This window comes from Lolium rigidum, chromosome 5, assembly GCF_022539505.1.
Source record: "Lolium rigidum isolate FL_2022 chromosome 5, APGP_CSIRO_Lrig_0.1, whole genome shotgun sequence".
NCBI classification, from domain to species: Eukaryota; Viridiplantae; Streptophyta; class Magnoliopsida; order Poales; family Poaceae; genus Lolium; species Lolium rigidum.
In genome coordinates this window covers 236,641,973-236,653,853 of record NC_061512.1, presented here as the reverse complement: position 1 = coordinate 236,653,853, position 11,881 = coordinate 236,641,973, and the positions used below count along the sequence as shown (strand labels likewise).

At 45.3% G+C, this 11,881-nt stretch overlaps 1 long non-coding RNA gene across 1 annotated transcript; it reads right to left on the bottom strand.

The window, feature by feature from the left end:
- Window positions 1–6,436: 6,436 nt before the first annotated feature.
- On the bottom strand, window positions 6,437–7,407 carry LOC124651285. Its single transcript, XR_006987342.1, has 2 exons — window positions 7,145–7,407; window positions 6,437–6,592 (listed from the first exon to the last, which is right to left on the bottom strand). It is a non-coding gene; the product is annotated as an uncharacterized LOC124651285 (long non-coding RNA).
- Between the last annotated feature and the right edge of the window lie 4,474 nt (window positions 7,408–11,881).

Below are 11,881 nucleotides of genomic sequence, written 5' to 3'. Positions count from 1 at the left end.
CTGTTGGATAATTAGGTACAATTTCCATGATTAATTTCAGAATATAAAATATAATGACAACAACTACTAATATGTGAAACTCGAACATACTAGATGCATTAATCAACATGAGTAGCAGCAGCGCAAATGGTAAAGCATCCATCGCTAAACTTATCGAGATATGTCGTAGCAGATGATGTCGCAGCAGTAACGTTGTTGATGACAATGTTGTTGACGACAAGGACGACGGGTTGAAGTAGACGGCGTTGAAGACGACGGTAGGCAGCACCGCCCGACTTGGACGGAAGGCGACCCGTGATGAAGAGCTTGAGCAGTCGCGCAGAGCGCTTCCCAAAAACCTAATTCGCCCTCTCCCGTACAGGATCGCAAGGACGAGCGGTTCCGGAGACCTGCTCTCCCGTTCGCCGATGCACGTTGATGCGTGCAAGACACACGTCCGTTGGGAACCCCAAGAGGAAGGTGTGATGCGTACAGTAGCAAGTTTTCCCTCAGTAAGAAACCAAGGTTATCGAACCAGTAGGAGTCAAGGAACACGTGAAGGTTGTTGGTGACGGAGTGTAGTGCGGCGCAACACCAGGGATTCCGGCGCCAACGTGGAACCTGCACAACACAATCAAAGTACTTTGCCCCAACGTAACGAGTGAGGTTGTCAATCTCACCGGCTTGCTCGTAAACAAAGGATTAATTGTATAGTGTGGAAGATGATGTTTGTTTGCGAAGAACAGTAAAGAACAATTGCAGTAGATTGTATTTCAGATGTAAAGAATGGACCGGGATCCACAGTTCACTAGTGGTGTCTTTCCCATAAGATAAATAGCATGTTGGGTGAACGAATTACAGTTGGGCAATTGACAAATAAAGAAGGCATAACAATGCACATACATACATATATCATGATGAGTACTATGAGATTTAATCAGGGCATTACGACAAAGTACATAGACCGCTATCCAGCATGCATCTATGCCTAAAAAGTCCACTTTCAGGTTATCATCCGAACCCCTTCCAGTATTAAGTTGCAAACAACAGACAATTGCATTAAGTATGGTGCGTAATGTAATCAATATAAATATTCTTAGACAAAGCATTGATGTTTTATCCCTAGTGGCAACAGCACATCCACAACCTTAGAACTTTCTCTCACTGTCCCAGATTCAATGGAGGCATGAACCCACTATCGAGCATAAATACTCCCTCTTGGAGTTACAAGTATCAACTTGGCCAGAGCCTCTACTAGCAACGGAGAGCATGCAAGAACATAAACAACATATATGATAGATTGATAATCAACTTGACATAGTATTCAATATTCATCGGGTCCCAACAAACACAACATGTAGCATTACAAATAGATGATCTTGATCATGATAGGCAGCTCACAAGATCTAACATGATAGCACAATGAGGAGAAGACAACCATCTAGCTACTGCTATGGACCCATAGTCCAGGGGTGAACTACTCACACATCGATCCGGAGGCGATCATGGCGATGAAGAGCCCTCCGGGAGATGATTCCCCTCTCCAGCAGGGTGTCGGAGGCGATCTCCTGAATCCCCCGAGATGGGATTGGCGGCGGCTGCGTCTCTGGAAGGTTTTCCGTATCGTGGCTCTCGGTACTGGAGGTTTCGCGACGAAGGCTTTAAGTAGGCGGAAGGGTAGGTTTAGGGGCGGCACGAGGGGGCCACACGCCAGGGCCGTGCGGCCAAGACCTGGGCCGCGCCGCCCTGTTGTGTCGGTGCCTCGTCGCCCCACTTCGTTTCCCTTTCAGACTTGTGGAATCTTCGTGCAAAAATAAGACCCTGGGTGTTGATTTCGTCCAATTTCGAGAATATTTCCTTTGTAGGATTTCTGAAACCAAAAACAGTAGAAAACAGCAACTGACTCTTCGGCATCTCGGCAATAGGTTAGTGCCGGAAAATGCATAATAATGACATAAAGTGTGTATAAAACATGTGAGTATCATCATAAAAGTAGCATGGAACATAAGAAATTATAGATACGTTTGAGACGTATCAAGCATCCCCAAGCTTAGTTCCTACTCGCCCTCGAGTAGGTAAACGATAAAAAGGATAATTTCTGAAGTGACATGCTATCATAATCTTGATCAATACTATTGTAAAGCACATGAGATGAATGCAGCGATTCGAAGCAATGGTGAAGACAATGAGTAAACAATTAAATCATATAGCAAAGACTTTTCATGAATAATACTTTCAAGACAAGCATCAATAAGACTTGCATAAGAGTTACTCATAAAGCAATAAATTCTTAGTAGAAAGCTTTGAAGCAACACAAAGGAAGATATAAGTTTCAGTGGTTGCTTTCAACTTCAACATGTTTATCTCATGGATAATTGTCAACACAAAGTAATATAACAAGTGCAATAGGTAAACATGTAAGAATCAATGCACCCAGTTGACACAAGTGTTTGCTTCTAAGATAGAAAGAATAGGTAAAATGACTCAACAATAAAGTAGAAGATAGGCCCTTCGCAGAGGGAAGCATGGATTACTATTTTTGTGCTAGAGCTTTTCATTTTGAAAACATAGAAACAATTTTGTCAACGGTAGTAATAAATCATATGTGTTATGTATAAGATATCCTATAAGTTGCAAGCCTCATGCATAGTATACCAATAGTGCTCGCACCTTGTCCTAATTAGCTTGGATTAACACGGATTATCATTGCATAACATATGTTTCAACCAAGTGTCACAAAGGGGTACCTCTATGCCGCCTGTACAGAGGTCTAAGGAGAAAGTTCGCATTGGAAACCCTAGGCAACGTGAGGCACGCCCACATCGCACGCACGTTTCGAGTCGGTTACAGATAGCCCACGGTCCGGGAGCGACCCGAACCAACTAACTGTGACGCGTCTAGGACTCTGTTCGTTTTCCTGAGCTGCAAAAAGTAAGGAAAGTCTCGGCTCGAGGCTCAATCCACTCACCACGAGCGCGGCGCGCGTCGAGTCAAGCGAGGAGGAGGAGGAGCGCGCGTGTAGCACTCTTATTCTCACTCATTTACTAGTGGTGGAACAACCCACACCCACCTTATAAGGTGGTCTAACTTCCTCCCAATTTTCCCATGTGGGACTAAACTTTCCACCTCTTGCCACTCCCTAGTGAGCTTCCACCCACTTGGGCTCAAACTCACAAGGCTGCTACTATGTGGGCTTTGAGATTTTTAGGGAAAACTGAAATCTAATTTGGACCACTAAAAGTGGGCCCAATATTTCAACACTAGCCATGATACTTATGATCAGATCAGCTAAAACAAGTGATATCTTCATGGTTGTAAAAATTTATGAGGGAGGAGGGGGCCGTTGCCTCCCCCTCCCCCTTGATCCCAATGAAGCGTTCCACTGCAGGTCATGAGTACATATCCCTCCTTGATTTTGGGGCTAGCAAACCATATTCCATTTAGCTAGCGGATACATTTTTTTCTTACAATCTTCTTGCCAATAGAATATTGATAAAATACAATCCAATATATGCAAGAAATTTGGTTGAAAGTGGGCTTTTCATGCTATCACCCTACCTTTTATTTTCCCCCTAAATTTCACAATCACAAAAAGGAAATTGTATAAATTTTTACCCACGAGAGAAAACGTAAGCAAAAAAATATTATAGATGGTAAAAGCATGGCGAGCGCTAGAATTTTTTGCAACCAAAACAATGGGAATTGTAAAAAAAAAAACAATGTTCTTCATCGTGCCATTAACATAACGGAAATCTTTAAAAAGGCGAAAACTGAGGCAGGGTCAACCATATAGTTAAAGGGAAGAAGGAAAACATGTGGGAAAAAAGAACGGGTACATGCCAAAAAAGAAATCAAGACGGAAACTGTGTGCACACCCAACCAATAACACATCGCACCGCATTGCGTTACAAGAAACCAGAAATGATCATCCTGGCAAGATCAAACAATCGGGCCATGTAGTTTGGCCTACAAAGGGCTGTAAACGGATACAATAATTTCCACACTGCATTCGTTTTCATATTCTTTTTAGAGAATCCACATCATGCTTGAAGGTATCTGAAGGTAAAGATATCCAATTTCGAACTTAACACCGGATACGGTAGAGAATATGGTATGCCAAAAAGCACCTTGATATCCATATCCGAAAATAATTTATGATTATCCGATAGTATTATTCAAATAGTCTAATTTCAATTCGAAATGTCAAACCTAATAGAGAGATATCTCTACTATATTAAATGGCTAGAGGTGGTGAGATGGTTGGTACGTCGTCCTCCTTCCCAGGGTGGAATGATCCCGCGTGAATACATGGGAGATGAAAAAATGAACGCCGACAAACACGGTGCGATCTGCGATCCCTCCCTCCCACGTCTCGCGTCACACTTGCCTTCGTGCGATCCCGCAACTGAAACGAGAGGGAAAACCGCCACTCGGCCGCCGTCCATCGAGAACCGCACTGTTAAGGCGATGCGGCGCTAGGATGGTGGGAACCGCAGTCCCCGCCGCAACAGGCGTTTGTCCCGGCAAGCATTCCCTAGGCGACGAGGTCAGATCCAGCGTTGGCCCTGCGTGCGACGGTGGCAGGGCTCAAATCGAGAATGCGACGGGGAAGTGTCCACCCGATTCCTCCCGACGGGAGAGGGATCAGGGTCCGAAGGTGGTGACCTGGAACCGCAGAAGGCGGCAGCTCCTTGATTCGTCCCTACAGAAGAGGGAGCCGTAGCAGGATCCGGGGCATCGAGACATGACGGTGACGCGGCATCTTGACCTGACGGTGGTTGATATCCGGCGTCGACCCCGCCTCCAACAAAGTATATTCGTGTCCAGTCTACTTCTTGCTAGCCTAATTTCAGTATTGTTTGTCTCCATGGATGCTCATCTTTGTAACCAGGCGATTTCATGTCGCTAGCCCATGCACGTGCAGGTGATGCACAAATTGCAGAGGTGTTTCAGGAGTGCCGTGTGGTGCTTCAGAACAGCGCATGGTCGGAGTAGTGAATTGCTTGGCCGATGATTAAGTTCTATTCTTCAGGTTTCCTCTTTCACCTTCAAATATATCTTCTCTAGGTTTTCAGGCTCGTATCTTCTTTAATCAGGCTGTAGGTGGGCCTGTCTGTGGGAAACCACTACTTGTCCACCTCTGTCCACCAGCCCAAAGCGGGAGGCCACTTGCTGCACTTTTATTTTCCTGATAGAAAGTGGTGCCCAGTCAGCCCACTTTAACCCGCCAAGCAGCCAAGCACATGGGCCGTTGGCGTGGATCGCGCGGCAGGCGCAGGTCGCATCTGCTTGCCGAAGCAATCAAGGCTGGGATCGTAGCTTAGCGTAGCTGTTTATTCTTTCAGACTTTGCCCACTAGCTGTTTATTTCCTCAGACGTATACTTGCTAGCACATATACTTGCTATAATACATACATGTATAAGCAGCGTCCAGAAATTTAGAGTATTTCAAAACAATACAAAATGGAAATGACAGGAAAATGTCCCAATAAATTCAGAGTATCTCAAAACAACACAAACAGGAAATGAGAGGAGAATGCCTCTCAAACACATGAGCATCTCTTTTAAAATGAGTACACAATATTATCAGGTCATGGAAAAATTACTGAAAGAAGTAAGCTTCACAATGCCTGTTAAACATCCGGATGAATTAGAAGTAGTCAAGTTTGACAGATTCAGAAATTTTGTTAGCACACTCCGCTAACAAAAGGCTTAACAACACCATTGACTGTTAGTTTTCATCTCTGGACTATTAAATCCACATAAAGTCTAGTACGTGGACTGGACAATACAATCAAGACACAGGTAATGTCATGACCAAGCTATAAGAATCCGAAATAGAAATGCTCCGTAGCGCAGTACGCATCACATGGGAATTTCGACGAACAGCTAGTGGGCATACTCTTCGCTGGCTTAGTGGCTCACAATACTGGAAAGAAAAAACCTGCTCGCCACGCATCGTTCCTACACAGACTGCTACCTTCGCTGATTATGGCCTGGCAAATAGTAAGTACTAAAAGAAGTAAGCTTCACAATGAATACACTGTACATGATTTTAAAGTCATGCATGCACACATTATCAGGTAATGGAAAAAATACTTAAGTGTGCACTGGCCATTTAACTTGAACAAAAAACAGAATAAAAAAGTAATTTTGTATTTCTAAAGTAGATGCCAGCAAGAAAACTACAAAGGGAAAAAATTCCAGATCTTGACAACAATAATAAAGACAATATGAGAAGCCTACAACAATAATAACCTGGAGACAGGGAATTTAAGGCAATGTAAGCAACACTCCTCCGTGTGGGGATCACGGTCCAGCAAATGATTGGTCAAGTAACTTTAGCTGAAGACTTTTTCCACGCATTATACTGTCTCGTGAGATCTTAGAAGAAACCAATATACTTCACCGCACACTATGTACTACTATATATTAAGTGACTACAGTCACAAAAAGATGACTGCATAACACTTCAGTTAACTTCATTACTATGCAAACATACTTTACTGTCGCTGTTACAATACTGTCTGTCTGTGGTAACCACATTACCGTCCCGCTGCTCTATACGAGAATCACTCGTAAATTTCTGAACCCCACGGGCCTCGCCGCACTTCTGCAGTTTACATGATAATTTTGAAACATCAAGACACCATTTAACTGTGTAAAAAAACAGTTGATTCAACTTAAAATAGAAACTGCAAAACAAGTGTGCACTAGTAACCAGAATTACTGGCATGCCGCGTGCTTTACAAAAAGCTAATCTACAAATTTGTGAGCTGTGTTTTACTGCCTTAAAGGTCTAACCGTTCACCATGAACTTGTATGTTTCTTCATTTTGATCCCTACTCATACGATGCAGGAATGAGGTTGGATTTAAGTACATAATCCTTCCACTAAACATTTCAAGAAGTTATGCTAATTCTCAGTTGTCTGAAATTCAGTCACCTCAAATTACACATCATTTGGCCTAAAATCGGAATATCAAATGTGTGCAAGTTTTAGCAGACATAGCTGCAGTAGTATTTTGGCTCTACATAGCTGCAGACATAAATTTACTCTACATGTTTCTTTAACGGAGTTTACATAGAAGAAGAAAGTGAATCAACATCATGTCCCCTAATTCGTTGCTGCAAACTGCAAGTAAGGAGTAAGAGAGGAAGAGTACCTTCTTGCAAATCTTCTTCGGCAGCTCCCCATGGACCTCGCTGGATGCGTGCGGTTGAGGATCCCCAAGAACCTCGCCGGCCGCCGGGAGCTCCCCACAGGTCTGCTGCTCAAACGACGGGGTGAGAGTGGTCCTTTCCCGTGGCAGAATGGAGGTGCCGGACGCGGACGAGGTCAACACAGGAGGCGGAGGGCAGTGGCCATGGAGGGGAGCGGCGAGCGGCGGACAGAGAGGAGGGGTGGCGGCGGCACGCGAGCTCGAGGGGGAAGCGGAGTGGAGGGAGGGAGCGGTAGTTGGTTGAGCGGAGGGAGGGAGCGGCAGTTGGTTGAGCGGATGGAGGGAGGGAGCGGAGGGAGCGGCGGACCGTCGCCGGCCATGGCGCGGCGCGCCGGCGCAGCACGAAGAGGAGAGGACCGCAGCGTCGCAGCGAGGAAGACCCTAATCCCGTCGAGCGGCGTGGCGGCGGTAGGGAACGAGTAGCGGAAGCCCACCAAGTTTTTTCCTCCGACAGTGGGCGTCCGATATAAGGATTTAATCGGGCTGGGCTGGCGGCACGTACCGTGGACGGCCCGTGACCACCTACAGGCATATATCTCTACTATATAAAAAGGAGGAACTTCCTCCGTTTTCTGCCATCATCTTTCGTCAACCATCACCAAAATAACGGAAATCAGCAAAATAACGCAATAATTCACATGCCAAAATCACGCAATAATTCACATGCCAAAATAATCGAAGGCAATCAGCAAATTGCACAATAATTTAACGGAAATCAGCAAAACAACAAGTAACGGAAATCAGCAATAATCACGCAATAATTCACATGCCAAAATCACGCAATAATTCACATGCCAAAATAATCGAAGGCAATCAGCAAATCGCACAATAATTCACATGCCAAACTCACTCTCACAAACAATTAACTTTCATGCCAAACCAATCGATCCATCGCTGGAATGCTTCCTAATCACCTCCATAAGTCACGCTGCCAATCCATAAGTGACATGCCAAACTCATATATATTACACCTCCAAGATCAGGTTATACTCTGGCCGAAACAGCGGCCGGAGTTTGCTTCCAGTGTCCCAGCCAACCTCTTAATCCATTCAAGGACTACACGACCAGCGGACCAGGCTGTAGGTAATTGCAAGTGCCCTATGCTATGATTTTTGTACACGATTTCATAGGTGCTTGATCACTTTCTTGAGGCGGTTTTTCTTGAATATTATCTGGATGCTATCAACAGGATCAGGACTACACCCTTCCTCCAGACCCCACCCAAATCGTCAACAAATTTCATCTCGGCACCTATGACTATGGTCCACCGGGAGTGGAGGACAAACCACAGAAGCAAAGGAGACTGACTACATCATGTCTTTCAAGAGCTACGGCCTTCTGGATTGATGTCTCCACACACGGAAGGAAATGAATTGAGTGTGTACAATGAAGCAAATTTGTAAAATACAGGAAATATGTGATATGAAAGTATGAAGCTGTGTATTTTAACGACTTGAAGGAAGCAAAATATTTCAATTGTACGAAATATGTCAAGTGAATGTATGAAGCACTAATTTTTTCTCCAAATGAAGCAAAGTTGTAAAATACAGGAAATATGTGATATGAAAGTATGAAGCTGTGTATTTTAACGACTTGAAGGAAGCAAAATATTTCTTTTGTCCGGAATATGTCAAGTGAATGTATGAAGCACTACTTTTTTTCTCCAAATGAAGCAAATTTGTAAAATGTAGGAAATATGTGATATTCAAGTATGAAGCTGTGTATTTTAACGACTTTGAAGGAAGCAAAATATTTATGTTGTCCGAAATATGTCAAGTGAATGTATGGATCACTATTTTTCCAAATGAAGCAAATTTGTAAAATGTAGGAAATATGTGATACGAAAGTATGAACTGTGTATTTTGGCAACTTGAAGGAAGAAAATATTATGTTCTCCGAAACATGTGATGTACCAAAATGTAAATTTTATGGTTCAAACATAATAATGCACTAATGTTGAAAGCACATACTACACATGAGTATACATGACACGTTTTTTTAAGCTCCATCTAAAAATCCATTCACCATCCGAGCAGTATTCAATAGTCGTCCATAGAAACATAGTCTGATATGTTTAAAATATATATACATATTTAGATTGAAACGGAATTATTTTGCAACGGAAGCAAAATTCAGTTTGAAAGGAAGCTAAATTAAATAAAGTTGGAAACAAAAAATTCCTTCCAGACGGAAGCAAATGCCCATGCCTGAAATTTTGCTGACGTTGTCAGCTTCCTACGAAACAGGATTTGTTTTAATAAAATCTCCAAGAGTCAGATTGGGAGCAGTTAATTCATATCCCACTAATTAGGCGCTCTGCTGAGGAAGGTTAGCAACGCGCACTTATTACAGAGATGCATGCAGTTAGACCCTCTATCGTTTTAGTGAAACAGTTGAGCGGGGCCTCGCTGAGAATCCAACGTCCGCGGTGCTTCCTATCGAACGGCTAGATACTGGTCCGATGCAAAGTCATCTATCGGATGCCGATTCTTAGTGGTGTCCGCCTAGCCTAAGGGGCAAAATAACATTCCGAAATAGAATCAAACTGGGAAGGACTTGGGTATGGCCCAAGTTCTGAAACTACAACTAAAAGTAAGAAATTTGCACCTTTATTTGGTATTCCGGATACCCTGACTGCTTGAAGGACACGTGGTGTTATACCTCTTGCAATCCTGTGCACCGCTCTAACCATTCCAAAGTGTGCAGAGCCAAAGAATTATTTCCTGACACCACCTTCAATTGTACTGTAGCACCACTAGCAACAGTCAATATTTCTTTGATGATATGAGTGCCTCAAATAAAATCAGGAGATGATTTGGTGCATTCATCACATAGAATTGCATGGGCAGGCTTTAAAATCTCTAAGAGTAAGCAAGGTAGGAATTGAGAAATATACCAAGCAATTATGTTCCTGTAACAAGTTCTTCATATGCGCCGCGTCCTCTCTCTTCCCCTTGGCCTTGGGCGGCGCCTCGCCGCGAACTCGAGGAGGAGCCGCTGGGCGACGGGCGCGGCGCCAGCGGGGAGGAGCGGCGGGGGGGGGGTGGCGGCCGCGGCGGCGAGGAAAGGCGTGGGCGAGCGGCGCGGAGGCGGGGTCCGCGACATCGACCACGGCGAGGAGCGCGCCCGAGAGGGCGGAGGAGAGGATGGGGGAGGACAGCGCGGAGGCGAGGAGCGGGAGGAGCTTCGAGAGGAAGGGCGCGGGGCGGCAGCGCGAGCCAAGCCGGGGGCGGCGGCGGCCGACAGTGAAGAGCAGTGAGAAAAAGGGATGAACGGGAAGTTGAGAGGTGGGAGAAAGAAGGGGAATTTTGGACGTGTTTGGATAGCAGCCAAAGCCGGCCCTACCAAAATATTGGCTCACCCTTAAATTTTGGTAGTCGTTTGGATGGTTGCCAAGGAATTGGCTCGCCCAGCCAGCCAGCCCCGCTCCCGTATATTTCTCGCCAACGAGCGGGCGATTCCAGGGCGCTCAGAAGCTCCGCCAAAAACTTGGCAAGGCGACTTGCCCTCTCTAATTAGGTGGATCCCACACATTGTTTACTTTTTTTATTGCTATCTGGTGATCGTAATTGAATGAGTGGCTCCACACAATTAGCGAGCGCATGCACCAGAGACACCGCCTGTGTAGCAACTTCCAGCGTTGTGTCAAAGTTTTGATATTTTCGTACTTTAACTTTAACTGCATCCTAATATCGATCTACTTAACTTGTGAAATTTACAAAGTTACGGAAGATAACTACTTATCAAATCAGTTAGTTGCAAACCAATCATTAACCCATTCTGTCAAGTTATTGGACATGGCATGGCTACAATCCAAACAAAAACAGCTTGCCAAAACTTTGGCCATGCCAAAAAATTTGTGGGGCTAATTGGGGCACAAACCAAACACACCCTTTATTTTTTGCCCCTCTTTAGTCTTTACTTGGTACCTCTATGATTTGCCCTCAATTACTTTGCAATAGATTTTACTTGGCGCTTTAACAATTTGCCCTTTCTGAATTTTTTTATTTGAACATCAGGCTAAGAACCCTGGACCAATATACCCCGACCTAAATGTTCTTGTAATTCGTCCTCTTTAGCTCAGCCATGGCGGCGCCGCCAATGTCAGAACTTGTCTCAGGCCCTCCGGCCATTGTGGAGCCGCGCTTCGGCGACACCGACGACATGCAGTGCAACTCCTCCACGCGACGCGACACGAAAACACATCCGTAGCAAGAACTTGTGCAGGAAGAGCACACTGCCGCCGCCACCCTCCCGCGTGGCGCCGCCTTCCCCAACCTTCGCGAGCTCGTCCGCGGCTGCGCGCGATAGAACAGAAGGTGGTCAGGAGGAGAGTAGGGAGTCACGTTGGAGGAGAGCGGGGAAAGGATCTGGGCCGAGCAGCACGGCGTTTGGGGAAGACATGCCGGTTCCACGCGGGCGGCGCTGCTCGATTTAGGAGCTTGGGACGGGAAGGCATGGATGGTGGACGGAGTGGAGCGGGACCGCGTCGGAGGAGGGGGAGAAGGCGGACGATCTGGAAAGTGGAGGGTAGGGTAGCGAGTGGTGTAGTTGGCCGGCGACGGGGGTCGTATGGCACAACGCCGGCGCCATTGAAGAAAGCAGTTGTGCAGGGCGCATGAAGTATTTCCTGATGGTCAGATACCATGTATAAACAGTTAGTCGAGTACTTATTTAATT